The sequence below is a fragment of the Hyla sarda genome, chromosome 9 (genome assembly GCF_029499605.1).
Source record: "Hyla sarda isolate aHylSar1 chromosome 9, aHylSar1.hap1, whole genome shotgun sequence".
Lineage (NCBI taxonomy): Eukaryota > Metazoa > Chordata > Amphibia > Anura > Hylidae > Hyla > Hyla sarda.
Window position 1 is genome coordinate 175082477 of NC_079197.1, and position 16996 is coordinate 175099472.

Below are 16996 nucleotides of genomic sequence, written 5' to 3' on the forward strand. Positions count from 1 at the left end.
AAACTGTCGCCTAGAGATGTCGAGATGCCGACACCCTCTTAATGGAAACCAGACATAATAATGTAGTCAATTTGAATGATAGGATTTTTAAAGACAGTGCTTCGTTGTCTTCCCAAGAGGAAAACATGTCTAAGACCCGGGAGACATCTCAAGTCGATTGATATCTAGGACGAGGAGGACGTTTAAATTTCACTCCCCTTAACAATCGACACACCAATGGATGCTTGCCTACCGGTAAAGAATCCACCGGGCAATGATATGCTGATAGAGCAGATCTGTAAACGTTAAGCAAACTGTAAGACTTCCCAGCCTCAAATGATTCCGCTAGATAATTAACTATGAATGGAACAGGTGCTTGAATGGGATCAACTTGTCGTTGATCACACCAACGGACCCACAAGGCCCAGGCTGATCGATATGCCGATCTAGTCCCTGGGGCCCAGGCCAAGGCGAGGAGGTCTCTAGCTGATTGCGAAAGATCCTCACCTGCGTCTGGCACCCCGAACCCCGAACCCCGAAGTTGAGGTGAGTGGGGAAGCAATCTGGGATAATCGACAAACATTCCCAGCAGAAGAGGGAACCACGGTTGTGTCGGCCACCAAGGGGTGACCAGAACCACTGTCACTCTCTGAGTCATTACCTGAAGAAGCACCCTGGTAATCATCTGGAAAGGGGGAAACGCATAGTGAATCCCCTCCGGCCACAGTTGGCGAAACGCGTCCACTGCTGGCGCTTCCGGATCTGGCCTCCAGCTGTAAAAGCGGGGTAACTGCCGGTTGAGACGAGAAGCAAAAAGGTCTATATGCAACGGACCCCAAAGATCTCGAATCGCCAGAAACACAGAGCGATCAAGAGCCCAGTCGCTGGAATCGGTCAGGTAGCGGGAATTCCTGTCCGCCACTGAATTGGATATACCTGGTAGGTATTCCGCCACTGGAATGATGTCCCGGGATAGACAGAAGTGCAAGAAGTCGGACGCAATGTCCGCCAAAACCCTGGACCACATGCGATTGACGCCACATTGTCCATGCGTAACAAAACGCAACAATTGGACTTGTGCGGAAGAAAACTCCTGATAGCAAAAAATGCCGCCAGGAGTTCCAGCGCGTTGATGTGGAGAAGAGATTCTTCTGCGGACCAACTCCCTCCTGTTGTGGCCTGCCCACAGGGAGCGCCCCAACCTTGGTGGCTCGCCTCCGATTCTATTATAACATCTGGGCAGGAATTGAATATCGTTTTGCCGTTCCATTCGACGGCATGGTGAAGCCACCAGTGTAATTCCGCTAACGCTTCCGGAGAAAGTGAAATTTCGTCCGCATGGCATAGACCCTGCCGAAGATGGAGAATTTTGAATCTCTGAAGGGCCCGATAGTGGAGAGTGGCCGGAAAAATCGCTTGAATGGAAGCTGCCAACAAGCCGACTATTCGAGCGATCATCCGTAGCGATACCCGACCCTTGCGCAATACTGCCCGGATCTCTTTGCGAACCAGGGCCAGCTTAGCATTGGGCAAACGCAGTACGGCTTGCCTGGTATCCACCAGGAAACCTAGAAACTCCATCTTCTGTGAAGGAATCAGCACAGATTTCTTGGTGTTGATCAGGAACCCTAGTTCCTCCAACAAAGACACCATCCACTGGCTGTGCAATAAGACCTGCGTTCTGGAGCGTGCCATGATTAGCAAATCGTCCAGATAAATAATTAACCGTACCCCTCTGCTCCGGAGAGCCGCCACTACCGGCTTGAGTAATTTGGTGAAGCACCAAGGGGCCGATGACACCCCGAATGGCAGGCAAGTGAATTGCCACATTTGGTCCCTCCACAGAAACCTGAGGAAAGGTTGGGAGGGCGGATGCATGGGGACGTTTAGGTACGCGTCCTTCAAGTTGACCTTTACTAGCCAGTCGCCCGGCCACAGGAGGTCGCGCAGCAGATGAATCCCTTCCATCTTGAAGTGACGGTAAGTCACGTGTTAATTTAAATCTCTTAGGTTTATCACTGGGCGATAACCGCCATCCTTCTTTTTGACTAGGAATATGTTACTGACAAACCCGGGAGAGAGAGGATCTACCTCTTGCACCGCTTTCTTCGACACAAGCTCTTGAAGCTCGTTGTCTATGAGAGCAATGTTTTGTGAGGAAAACTGAATGGGATGTGGAATAATGTTCAATTCTGGAAGAGATTGAAAGTCTATCTGGTACCCTGCTACTGTATTGAGAATCCAAGCGTCTGCTGTAATCGTGGACCAGACGTGGATAAAATACCTCAGTCTGCCTCCCACCAATGTGTGTGGAAGTGGGAGTGTACTCACCGGTTGCCGGGCGAGATCTGGGAAATCCTCGGCCTCCACGTCCTAGCCAGGGTCGCCCACGAGGGGGGAAGAAGGGAGCAGGTTGTGCCACAGGTAATGCGTACGGCTGTTGAGTACGGTTGGGGAGCTGGTCTAGTGTAGGGCCTGTATTGGGCAGTGCGGCCGACAGATCGCCCTCTACCCCTGCCGGCCTTGCCAAAAACCTTCGTGTTTGGACCCCCCTTCTTTAACAATGTCTGGGCCTTATCTAGACTAGTGAAAAGACTCCCAATTTATTTATATTCTTTATGAGGTCCTCGACGAATAATAGACCTTCGGCTGAGGGGCCTGGCTCGTTTTCTGTCAGGTGTGATAACTGAGGTTCCAATTTCATCAAGATTGACCTTCTGCGCTCTATGGAACAAGTAGTATTGGTGCTGCTCAACATGCAGATTGCACGCTGGGCCCAGCCTCTCAGCTGCACCAGATCCACAGGTTGGGCAGTGGAAGCTGCCTGTTCAGAAAGGTTAAGTATCTTGGTCAATGGACATAGGAGGTCCAAGATACGATCTTGGATCAATTTAAAAGATCTTTCAATTCCCTTTTTGGAATATTTGCCAGAGCGTGTCAAATACTTCAGTAAAACCGGGTCTATTTCCGGTGTAAGTGCCACCTTTTTGGCCACGTAAGGTCTGGGGCACTCGGCTCGCAATTTGTTGCAATTGGATTGGTCCAGGGACCGCCTGGTCCAAAACTCTATATAGTCCACAACTTGCGGCAACGGTGCCCAGTCCCCAAAGCGGGGATGTGTGATTGCCTCCGGGCTAAAAAATGGCTGCCCAAGCGAATCTAAAATTGTCTCGGATGGTATCTCAAGATTGGCGTCAGAGCCTTCAGCCATGAACCCCACATCTTCTGTGTCAGATTCTGAGTCTGTGGCCTCAGATGACTCATCATTGGATGTGTCAAAAGAGTTTGGCTTTGTCCTCTTAGTGGACTTGTGCCTCTTAGTGTTGGTCTCCTTGAGGCCCAAGGGTCGGTCATATTCCTTAAAATGCGGGGTGTGACAGGCCGGAGTGGGTTCTGTCTGGGGCATAATGTTTTCTTCCCCTGCCGGGGAGTCGGAGTGTCCAGTAATATGTTTACGCTTACATAAGCGCTTTACCTCTGGTAGGTTTCTCCCCAGAAGTAGAGGGGTGAACAGTGGAAGCTATCGCGGCCTGGACGGACCTATTGATGAGATCTTGTATCTGAGTTGCCGACATTATGTGGGAGGCTTCTATCTCTATCACCTCTCCAGCAGTACCAGACATGATAGGGAGAGGAGTATTAATGTTATCCCCAGCCATAATAAAAGATCTGTAAGCTAGCAAGTAGCTAATGGTATGCAGCAAGAATATCAAAGTACTGTGAGTCTCAGAACTCTACAAGTGAGCCTCAGATATGAGCCCCACAGCCTAAGACTATTATTATTAATATTATGTAGAAGCAAAGGCAGGACTGCTTATGATCGCAGAGGGGTAATTTAAGTCTACCGGTGCTTAATAGCAATAACACTGACCGCAACCTGAGAACCGCTGCCGCTCCTCTCACCGCTCGCAACAACAGTGGCGACGGAGAGAGGAGGCGTATACCATCTACAGCGATTCCTGCCGAAATCTCACGAGATTACGGCAAGGAGCGCTGTGAATGATTGTGTGGCATCAGCAAAACGCATCACCAGTTGCGCGTCGCTGAAGGCACGCCCTCCTTTCCTCCTTCCCCGCGAATAGAAGAGTCAGCGGCGGGAAGGAGGGAGAAGAAGGCGCGCGAAGATCCACAAAATGGCGCCGGATAAGTAAGAGAAGGGGAGAAAGAAAGGGGGGCCAAAGCAGCGCACCAGGTACAAAAAAGGAAGAGATGAGCGCTGATGCGCCGGAACACAGTACATAAGTAATAGAGTATGGCTATACTAAGTACCAAAGAAAAGAAAAGAAATAAGAGCTAATCAGAAAACAGAAAGAAATATAGAAAATAAATAGTGGTAGATCTAATCACTAGAGAATTGCAAAATTAAAGCTCTATAATTATTCTACATATACACAGAAACATATACATAGAAAAAACATATACACCAAGGGGGACATGTATCAAAGGTTTTACACCTGTTCTGTGTGTATTTTTTGCGCAAAATTTTGCACAAGCCCTTTTTTTGCGCATTTTTTTTTGCGCATGTTTTGGTAGAGCATGTCCTCCAGATGTGGCCGAATCAGGGTACCTTGGAGTGCCATATAAAGGACACATGGATTTATTACCTGCGTACTTTTCCTTTACACCAAAAATTTTGCCGCAAGAGCTGCTTTTTTTGCATAAATATAAGCCATCTTGGACTTAACGTAGCAAGATGCTCTAAATCATTGATTCTATTTTTCAAAGAGTGGATTGAGGAGATTACTACATTTACCCGCAATTTATGAAGCTCATTGCACTTGATTGATAAATTTAGTGCTTCTGCGCATAATTTAGAATTCGGGAAAAGGGGTAAACTGCTTCTACCATACACAAATAATGATACATGTCCCCCATGAGTACTTATCTGTCTGCCATGAGCAGAAAGAAAGAGGAGGAGGATCTTCAAGTAGTCCCTTATAACAGCCAGCATGCTGGGATAGGAGGAGGAGTTCACTGGGGACTGCTGGGAATTGTATTTTAAAAAACAATTCTATTAAATACGTTGTTGGATATACGATATTTCTGCTATGGGCATTAATTAAAGAAAGATTAATGCAAGATATGAGCCTCCTGTCTGATATATAACTCAGGATCAGTACAGGATAAGTAATGTAATGTATGTACACAGTGACCTCACCAGCAGAATAGTGAGTACAGCTCTGGAGTATAATTGTTACGCCGAGCGCTCCGGGTCCCCGCTCCTCCCCGGAGCGCTCGCAGCATTTACCTGCTCGCAGCTCCCCGGTCAGACCCGCTGACCGGGAGCGCTGCAATAGTGTCCCTAGCAGGGATGCGATCCGTGATGCGGGACGCGCCCGCTCGCGGTTCGCATCCCAGCCTCCATACCGCTCCCTAGGGCGCGCGCGCGCCGGCTCTCTGCGATTTACAGGGCCAGTGCGCCGCTGATTGGCGCCTGGCCCAAATTAGTGTAATCACCTGTGCACTGGTCTATATCACCTCACTTCCCCTTCCCTGTATTGCCGGATCTTGTTGCCATTGTGCCAGTGAAAGCGTTCCTTGTATGTCCCAAGCCAGTGTTCCAGACCTTCTGCCGTTGCCCGACTACGATCCTTGCTGCCTGCCCTGACCTTCTGCTACGTCCGACCTTGCTCTTGCCTAATCCCTTGTACCGCGCCTATCTCAGTAGTCAGTCGGGGTTGAGTCGCTATCGGATGGAACGACCTGGGGGTTACCTGCTGCAGCAAGTCCATCCCGCTTTGCGGTGGGCTCTGGTGAATACCAGTAACCCCTTAGACTCCGTTCCCCTGGTACGGCCCACGTCATCACCCCACTGACACAGAGGATCCACCGCCAGTATCCTCACATTACCCGGATCCTGACAGTAGATCCGGCCATGGATCCCGCTGAGGGCCCGCTGCCAGTTGTCGCTGACCTTACCACGGTGGTCGCCCAGCAGTCGCAACAGATAGCGCAACAAGGCCATCAGCTGTCTCAACTGACTGTTATGCTACAACAGCTTTTACCACAGCTACAGCAACCATCTCCTCTGCCAGCTCCTGCACCTCTTCCGCAGCGAGTGGCCGCTTCCAGCCTCCGCTTGTCCCTGCCGGACAAATTTGATGGGGACTCTAAACTATGCCATGGTTTTCTCTCGCAATGTTCCCTGCATTTGGAGATGATGTCAGACTAATTTCCCACTGAAGGGTCAAAGGTGGCTTTTGTGGTTAGTTAGTCTGGGAAGGCCTTGTCATGGGACACACCGCTCTGGGACCGCAATGATCCTGTCACAACCACTGTTCAGTCCTTCTTCGCTGAGGTTCGTATTGTCTTCGAGGAACCAGCCCGAGCTTCTTCTGCCGAAGCTGCCTTGCTGAACCTGGTCCAAGGAAATTCTTCTGTAGGCGAATACGCCATCCAATTTCGTACCCTTGCCTCTGAATTATCTTGGAACAACGAGGCCCTCTGCACGACCTTTAAAAAAGGCCTATCCAGTAACATCAAGGATGTGCTGGCCGCACGAGAAATTCCTGCCAACCTACATGAACTTATCCATTTGGCCACCCGCATTGACATGCGTTTTTCCGAAAGACGCCAGGAGCTCCATCAGGATATGGACTTTGTTCGCACTAGGCGATTTCTCTCCCCGGCTCCTCTCTCTCTGGTCCACTGCAATCTGTTCCTGTGCCTTCTGCCGTGGAGGCTATGCAAGTAGACCGGTCTCTCCTGACCATACAAGAGAGGACACGCCGCCGCAATGAGAACCTATGCCTGTACTGTGCCAGTACCGAACACTTCCTGAAGGATTGTCCTATCCGTCCTCCACGTCAGGAAAGACACACTCCGATTCCGCACAAAGGTGAGACAGCTCTAGGTGTGAACTCTGCTTCTCCACGTCTTACTGTGCCTGTGCGGATTTCTTCTTCTAACTCCTCCTTCCCAGCTGTGGTCTTCTTGGATTCAGGCTCTGCAGGAAATTTTATTTTGGCCTCTTTCGTTAACAGGTTCAACATCCCAGTGACCAGTCTCGCCAGACCTCTCTACATCGCTTCAGTTAATGGAGAAAGATTGGACTGTACTGTGCGTTACCGCACAGAACCCCTGTTAATGTGCATTGGACCTCATCACGAAAAAATTGAATTTCTGGTCCTCTCTAACTGCACTTCTGAAATTCTCCTCGGCCTGCCTTGGCTCCAACGCCATTCTCCTACCCTTGACTGGACCACCGGGGAGATTAAGAGCTGGGGTGCTTCTTGCCACAAAAAATGCCTCACGTCTGCTCCCAGTCCCGTCAGTCAAACCCCAGTGGCTCCTCCTATACCAGGTCTCCCCAAAGCCTATCAGGACTATGCCGATGTTTTTTGCAAAAAACAAGCAGAGGCTTTGCCTCCTCACAGGCCTTATGACTGCCCTATTGATCTCCTTCCTAGTACTACTCCACCCCGGGGCAGGATCTATCCTCTGTCTGCTCCTGAGACGCAAGCCATGTCGGACTACATCCAAGAAAATTTAAAGAGGGGATTCATCCGCAAGTCTTCATCCCCTGCCGGAGCGGGGTTCTTCTTTGTCTCCAAAAAAGACGGTTCCTTACGGCCGTGCATCGATTACCGCGGTCTCAATAAGATCACTATAAAAACCGCTATCCCCTGCCTCTTATCTCGGAACTCTTTGACCGCCTACGTGGCGCTAACATCTTCACCAAATTGGATTTAAGAGGTGCATATAATCTCATCCGCATCAGGAAAGGGGATGAGTGGAAGACCGCATTTAATACCAGAGACAGACATTTTGAATATCTGGTTATGCCCTTTGGTCTCTTCAACGCCCCCGCTGTCTTCCAGGACTTCGTGAATGAAATATTTCGGGATCTGTTATATACCTGTGTTGTGGTTTACCTGGACGACATTTTGATTTTTTCTTCTAGCCTCGAAGAACACCGCCGTCATGTCAGTCTAGTGCTCCAGAGACAACGTGACAATCAATTATTTGCCAAGATAAAAAAATGTCTCTTTGAATGCCAATCCCTTCCCTTTCTAGGTTATTTAGTCTCTGGCCAGGGACTTCAAATGGACCCAGACAAACTGTCAGCCGTTTTATATTGGCCACGCCCCTCCGGACTCCGAGCTATCCAACGCTTCTTGGGGTTTGCCAATTACTACCGACAGTTTAGTCCGCATTTTTCCACCATTGTGGCTCCAATTGTGGCCCTAACCAAGAAGAACGCCAACCCTAAGTACTGGTCTCCCCAAGCGGATGTGGCATTCAATCGTCTCAAAACTGCCTTTTCTTCTGCTCCTGTACTCTCCAGACCTGATCCATCTAAACCCTTTTTGCTGGAGGTAGACGCCTCCTCGGTGGGAGCCGGAGCTGTACTCCTACAAAAAAACTCTACTGGACATAACATTACTTGTGGTTTCTTTTCTAAGACCTTCTCTCCGGTGGAGAAAAATTACTCCATTGGTGATCGAGAACTGCTGGCCATTAAACTAGCCCTCGAAGAATGGAGGCACCTGTTGGAGGGTTCCAAATACCCAATTGTCATCTACACGGATCACAAGAATCTCTCGTATCTTCAGTCTGCCCAACGGTTGAACCCACGCCAGGCTAGGTGGTCGTTGTTTTTTGCCTGTTTTAACTTTGAGATTCATTTTCGCCCTGCTGACAAAAACATCAGGGCTGACGGCCTTTCTCGTTCCTCTGACGCTTCCAAAACGGAAGCCCCCCCTGCAACACATTGTTCCTCCTGAGTGTCTGATCTCCTCTTCTCCAGCTTCTAGCAGACAAACACCTCCTGGAAAGACTTTCGTCCCCCCACGCCAGCGCCTCAAGATCCTCAGGTGGGGACATTCCTCACACCTCGCTGGCCATGCTGGCGTCAAGAAATCCATCCAACTCATCTCTCGTTTATATTGGTGGGCAAGTAGAGAGAGTTAATCAGATCCTCCTGTCTTTGTTCCTGGAGACAAAGTGTGGCTCTCTGCCAAGTATATCCGCTTCCGTGTCCCCAGTTATAAACTGGGACCACGTTATCTTGGGCCTTTAAAATCAAGTGCCAAATCAATCCTGTCTCCTACAAACTCCTTCTTCCCCCTTCTCTTCGTATTCCTAACGCTTTTCATGTTTCTCTCCTTAAACCGCTTGTCCTTAACCGCTTCTCTCCCAAGGTTGTCGCTCCAGTTCCTGTCTCCGGTTCCTCTGATGTCTTCTCTGTTAAAGAAATTCTTGCGTCTAAGACGGTCAGAGGTAAAAAAAAAATTCTCGTAGATTGGGAGAATTGCGGTCCTGCGGAGAGGTCGTGGGAACCCGAGGATAACATCCTCGACAAGGACCTCATTCACAAATTTTCGGGTTCCAAAAAGAGGGGGAGACCCAAGGGGGGGGGGGTACTGTTACGCCGAGCGCTCCGGGTCCCCGCTCCTCCCTGGAGCACTCGCAGCGTTTACCTGCTAGCAGCGCCCCGGTAAGACCCGCTGACCGGGAGCGCTGCGATAGTGTCCCTAGCAGGGATGCAATCCGCGAAGCGGGATGCGCCCGCTCGCGGTTCGCATCCCAGCCTCCTTACTAGACCCGTCCTCCGTCGGTTCAGTCCCGGCGCGTGCGGCCCCGCTCCCTAGGGCCGCTGATTGGCGCCTGGCCCAAATTAGTTAATTCACCTGTGCACTGGTCTATATCACCTCACTTCCCCTTCCCTTCCTTGCCGGATCTTGTTGCCATTGTGCCAGTGAAAGTGCTCCTTGTATGTCCCAAGCCAGTGTTCCAGACCCTCTGCCGTTGCCCCTGACTACGATCCTTGCTGCCTGCCCTCACCTTCTGCTACATCCGACCTTGCTCTTGCCTAATCCCTTGTACCGCGCCTATCTCAGCAGTCAGTCGGGGTTGTGTCGCTATCGGGTGGAACGACCTGGGGGTTACCTGCCGCAGCAAGTCCATCCCGCTTTGCGGCGGGCTCTGGTGAATACCAGTAACCCCTTAGACTCCGTTCCCCTGGTACGGCCCACGTCATCGCCCCACTGACACAGAGGATACACCACCAGTATCCTCACAGTACCCGGATCCTGACAATAATACAGGATATAACTCAGGATCAGTACAAGATAAGTAATGTAATGTATGAACACAGTGACCCCACCAGAATAGTGAGTACAGCTCTGGAGTATAATACAGGATATAACTCAGGATCAGTACAGGATAAGTAATGTAATGTATGTACACAGTGACCTCACCAGCAGAATAGTGAGTACAGCTCTGGAGTATAATACAGGATATAACTCAGGATCAGTACAGGATAAGTAATGTCATGTATGTACACAGTGACCTCACCAGCAGAATAGTGAGTACAGCTCTGGGGTATAATACAGGATATAACTCAGGATCAGTACAGGATAAGTAATGTAATGTATGTACACAGTGACCTCACCAGCAGAATAGTGACTACAGCTCTGGAGTATAATGCAGGATATAACTCAGGATCAGTACAGGATAAGTAATGTAATGTATGTACACAGTGACCCCACCAGCAGAATAGTGAGTACAGCTCTGGGGTATAATACAGGATATAACTCAGGATCAGTGCAGGATAAGTAATGTAATGTATGTACGCAATGACCTCACCAGCAGAATAGTGAGTACAGCTCTGGAGTATAATACAGGATATAAATCGAGATTTTCCTAGCTTGTGACGGAAAATATAAGTTATATGAAGACAGGAGGCGAGTATCTTATGCATTAATCTTTCTTTCTTTAATGCTCATAGCAGAAACATCATGCAATTTTTTCAAAACAAAAAACTACAATTCCCAGCAGTCCCCTGTATACTCCTCCCCTCCCAGCCTGACTGGCTGCTATAAAAGGGGGCTGCTTGTAGATCCTCTTCCTCTTTCTTTATGCGAATTTCTTGAACAGCAACCGAACCATCGAACACCGGAACCGTGCCACTTGGACCCTTCCGAACCGTCGGCCAACAGGACCGCAAAACTGTTAATGAACAATGTCGACAGAAAACATCAGTCTTCTACAATATTAGGACGTCTTCACCGTCTCCGTTCAATACCCTGGAAAGACAACAAACAGTATAATAGGGTTGGGTCGGGAGGGAAGATACTCGCCTCCTGTCTTCATATAACTTATATTTTCCGTCACAAGCTAGGAAAATCTCGATTTATATATCAGACAGGAGGCTCATATCTTATGCAAGTTTAAAGCTAACTTCAAATAAAAGAAGACAAAACATAACAGTTAAAGAACAGATATCGACACATGTTCCTCTGGCCTGAAATAGAAATGGCGAAAAGTCGTCTCCGACGACCAATCAGCCGCCAACAAGAGGTCTGACAAGGAACCTCCTGAAGTCACCACTTTCGTGGCCATTGCTCCTCTAGACGAGTGAGCACCGAATAGGGAAATATCAATCCCTGCTAATTCCATGGCTGATCTCACCCACCTGGCCAAAGTGGCCGAGGAAACCGGTAGGTGCGGCTGCACGTAAGATATTAACAATTGGCTATGATTAAGCGACCGTACCGACGCTGTCCGAGTCTCGTACATCTGGAGACAACGCACCACACAAAGTTTGGGGTGCGACGGAAAAAAGGGATAGAATACTGATTGCAAACCCGTTTTGGTTCGTCGAACCACGGAAAAGCGTACTCCCTCAGGTGAGAATTGACGTCTAGAGATGTCAAGGGCTCTAACGTCCGATACTCTTTTAATGGAAACAAGACATAATAATGTAGTCAACTTAAAAGACAGGAGTTTCAATGACAATATCTCGTTGTCTTCCCAAGAGGAAAACGTATCCAACACCCGGGAGACATCCCAAGTAGAATGGTACCTAGGACGAGGAGGACGTTTAAATTTAACTCCCCTGAGGAGACGACACACTAACGGATGTTTACCAACCGGTAACGAGTCCACTGGGCAATGATATGCCGAGATGGCGGATCTGTACACATTTAGAGAACTATAAGATTTTCCCATCTCAAAAGAATCCGCCAGGTAGTTCACTATGACTGGAACAGGTGCTTGAGTGGGATCAACTTGTCGTTGATCACACCAACGAACCCACAAGGCCCATGCAGATCGATACGCCGATCTAGTCCCGGGGGCCCAGGCCAAGGCGAGGAGATCTCTAGCTGATTGTGAAAGTTCGCCACCTGGGTCTGGCACCCCGAAACCAACCACGCTAGGAGTGTGAGATTGCCCTCCAGAACCAGAGGGTGAAGACCCTTGGCTGGATTCGTTAGGAGACGAGGTGAGTGCGGAATTAATCTGGGATAGTCCATTGACATCCCCAACAGGAGAGGAAACCACGGTTGCGTCGGCCACCATGGAGTGAGCAGAACCACCGTCGCTTTCTGAGTCGCAACTTGAAGAAGGACTCTGATAATCAGAGGGAACGGAGGGAACGCATAATGTGTCCCTGTCGCCCACTTCTGGCGGAGTGCGTCTACTGCAGACGCTTCCGGGTCCGGCCTCCAACTGTAAAATCGGGGTAACTGACAGTTGAGGCGTGAAGCAAAGAGGTCCGTATGTAGTGGGCCCCATAATTCTTGGAGCGCCAGGAAAACCGACCGATCCAGGGTCCAATCGCTGGAGTCGGTCAAGTAGCGAGAATTCCAGTCCGCCACCTCGTTGGCGACCCCTGGAAGATATTCCGCTATAGGAAAGATATTCCGGGACAGACAGAAATGCCAAAAGTCGGACGCAATGTCCGTCAAAATTCTGGATCTCGTGCCTCCCAGGCGGTTGACATATTGTACTGCCGCCACGTTGTCCATGCGTAATAATACGCAACAATTGGACTTCTGTCTCAGGAAGCTCCTGATAGCGAAAAACGCTGCCAGGAGTTCCAGAGCGTTGATATGGAGAAGAGATTCCTCTTCTGACCATATCCCGCCGGTGGAGTCTCGCCCGCAACGAGCTCCCCAGCCTTGGCGACTCGCATCGGATTCTATGATCACATCCGGACAGGAGTTGAATATCGTCCTGCCGTTCCATTCTACGGCATGACGCAACCACCAATGCAACTCCGACACCGATTCGGGACATAGTGTTACCTCGTCGGCGTACCGTAAACCCTGCCGGAGATGCAGGGTTTTGAGGCGTTGGAGTGCTCGATAATGGAGTGGAGCTGGGAAGATCGCCTGAATGGAAGCCGACAGTAAACCGACTATCCGTGCGATCAGCCTCAAAGAAGTTTGACCCTTGCGTAAAACCGCTCTGATTTCCTTGCGAATCAGAGCCAGTTTTGATGTTGGTAGACGTAAAACGGCTAGTTGGGTGTCCACTAGAAAACCCAAAAATTCCATCTCTTGGGCCGGGTGTAGCACCGACTTCTTGTGGTTGATGAGGAATCCTAATTCCTCTAACAGAGCCACTGTCCACTGCTTGTGTAGCAGAGCTTGAGACCTGGACCGTGCCATGATCAGTAGATCGTCCAGATATATTATGAGTCTCACCCCTCTGCTCCGAAGAACAGCTATCACGGGTTTCATCAACTTGGTGAAACACCACGGGGCCGATGACAAACCGAATGGAAGGCAAGTGAATTGCCACATTCTGTTTCTCCAAAGAAATCTTAGGAATTTCTGTGAAGAAGGGTGCATTGGGACGGTGAGATACGCGTCCTTTAAGTCGATTTTTACTAGCCAGTCCCCTGGCCACAGGAGGTCTCTTAATAGATGGATCCCTTCCATCTTGAAATGACGATATGTCACATGTTGGTTTAGATCTCTTAAGTTTATGACTGGGCGATAGCCGCCGTCCTTCTTCTTGACTAAGAAGAGGTTGCTGACAAACCCTGGCGACTGGGGGTCTACTTCCTGAACCGCCCCTTTTATCCGAAGTTCCTGTAGTTCCTCGTCTATGAGGGCTACATTTGGAGTAGAAAATCGTATTGGGTGTGGAATAACATTTAGAGTTGGCACAGACAGGAATTCTATGATGTATCCCTTCACAGTGTTGAGAACCCAGGCGTCTGCCGTAATCGTGGACCAGACGTGGGTAAAATACATTAGTCTGCCCCCCACTAAGGTATGTGGTAGAGAAAGTGGAAGGGTACTCACCAGTTGTCGGGCGTGACCTGGGATAACCACGTCCCCCGCGTCCTCTCCATGGTCGACCCCGGGGGGGGAAAAATGGTGCGGGTTGAGCCACTGGCAAAGCATATGGCTGGTGTACGGGCTGATATTGTTGGGCACCTGGTCTGTTGTAGGGCCTGAAAGAAGCGTTGCGGCCGGCAGATCGGCCTCTGCTTCTGCCGGCCTTGCCAAAAACCTTGACGGATTGGCCCGCCTTCTTCAGTGAAGATTGGGCCTTGTCAAGGCTCGTGAAGAGGGACACAAATTTGTTAATATTCTTGAGTAAGTCCTCTCCAAACAACATACCCTCGGCAGAGGGACCTGGTTCGCTCTCAGCTAAGTGTGATAGCTGAGGGTCCAGTTTCATGAGGATTGATCTCCTCCTTTCAATTGAACAGGTAGTGTTTGCACTACCGAGCATACACACGGCTCTTTGGGTCCAGCCTCTTAGCTGCTCTAAGTCGACCGGTTGGGCCGTGGAGGCCGCCTGTTCTGATAGATTAAGAATTTTGGTTAGTGGCCCTAACATATCCAAAATTCTATCTTGGATGAGCTTGAAAGAACGCTCTATCCCTTTTTTAGCGTATCTACCGGACCGCGTCAGGTATTTGAGCAAGACGGGGTCTATTTCCGGCGTCAGTGTCACTTTCTTTGCGATAAAGGGTCTAGGGCATTCTGCCCGTAATTTGTTGCGGTTGGACCGGTCGATAGCCCTTCTGGTCCAGAACTCTATATACTGAGCGACCTGAGGTAGCGGTGCCCAGTCTCCTGATCGTGGATGCGAAATAGCATCAGGGCTGAAAAATGGCTGCCCTAGTGTATCTAGAATCGCCTCGCTTGGCGTGTTTACTGTGGCATCATCAAAGTCTGCCATGAGCCCCGCATCTGAGTCCGCAGACTCTGAATCATCATCATCAGCTACCTCCGATTCGATAGATGAGTCATCATTAGAGGTGTCAAAAGAATTAGGTTTAGACCGTCTGGCGGTCTTATGCCTCTTTATTGTCTCCTTGAGGCCCAAGGGTCGTACTTGTTCAGATTGATGTGGGGCGTGACAGGCCGGGTTGGGTCCTGTCTGGGACATATTATTATCTTCCCCTGCCGGGGAGTCGAGTTGAGCTGATACATGTTTTCGTTTAGAAGGGGCTTTACCCCCTGTAGTCCGGATGCCAGATGTAGTGGCCTGTGGTACAGTAGGCCAAGCTGCAGATGTTAAAGCAGCTTGGACGGACTTATTGATAAGGTCCTGAATTTGTGCTGCTGACAAAAACTGGGAAGTTTCTAGATCTCCAGCTTTACCAGCAACTCCGGACAATGTGGGGACAGGAGTAATAAAATGGTTGTCCTCAGACATGATAAGACTAGAAGCTACAAGTAGCTAGGACTAAGGTAGAATAAAATATATATACCGCGGTATCTACAGCCAGGTAAGGGTTAACAGCCCTGGATACGTATAACAAGCTAAGCTCTGAAAGGTATGTTCATAGGACAAACGTTGCCAAATATACAGACAGACCGTACGCGATGCTGGCGTTCCCTCACTCCTCTCGCACAACACTGGCGCCGGAGCGAGGAGGCGTAACTCAGTTACAGCGCTCGCGGGCGTAATCTCACGAGACTACGGTCGCGAGTTCTGTGATAGGACGCGCGGTCAATGATGTAAGCGTGCGCGTCAGGAGCGCGTCACTAGAACACGCCCCCGACCCTCTAAGCCCGCGAAAAGAGAGAGAGACGGCGGGAACGCCGACAAGAAGACGCTAAGGCCCTCCCCCAATATGGAGTCGGGTAAGACTACAAGCGGGAAAAGAAGGGGAAAGGAAGGAACAAAGGGGGGGGAGGAAAGGAAAGAATTGGGACAGAAAAGAAGGATCGCGAAGCGTGCGACTCAAATTACAGACTCACAATCTGTAAGTAGAAGAAGACAGATATAACATATAAGAATAATAATTATAATAATAATAAAACAATAAAATCACAAAAATACAGGACAATCATATATGAATGAACCGTATATGATCCTATATGACAATATAATTAGAAAGGAAACAAAGAAAACCATATGAGACAGATCATATACTTAACTTGCTGCCAGAGCAGAAAGAAAGAGGAAGAGGATCTACAAGCAGCCCCCTTTTATAGCAGCCAGTCAGGCTGGGAGGGGAGGAGTATACAGGGGACTGCTGGGAATTGTAGTTTTTTGTTTTGAAAAAATTGCATGATGTTTCTGCTATGAGCATTAAAGAAAGAAAGATTAATGCATAAGATATGAGCCTCCTGTCTGATATATAACTCAGGATCAGTACAGGATAAGTAATGTATGTACACAGTGTCCTCACCAGCAGAATAGTGAGTACAGCTCTGGAGTATAATACAGGATATAACTCAGGATCAGTACAGGATAAGTAATGTAATGTATGTACACAGTGACCTCACCAGCAGAATAGTGAGTACAGCTCTGGAGTATAATACAGGATATAACTCAGGATCAGTACAGGATAAGTAATGTAATGTATGTACACAGTGATCTCACCAGCAGAATAGTGAGTACAGCTCTGGAGTATAATACAGAATATAACTCAGGATCAGTACAGGATGTTACGCCGAGCGCTCCGGGTCCCCGCTCCTCCCCGGAGCGCTCGCTACACTCCTCTCACTGCAGCGCTCCGGTCGGTTCCACGGACCCGGGGCGCTGCGATACCGCCTCTGGCCGGGATGCGATTCGCGATGCGGGTAGCGCCCGCTCGCGATGCGCACCCCGGCTCCCGTACCTGACTCGCTCTCCGTCAGTTCTGTCCCGGCGCGCGCGGCCCCGCTCCCTAGGGCGCGCGCGCGCCGGGTCTTTGCGATTTAAAGGGCCACTGCGCCGCTGATTGGCGCAGTGGTTCCAATTAGTGTTTACACCTGTGCACTTCCCTATATCACCTCACTTCCCCTTCACTCCCTCGCCGGATCTTGTTGCC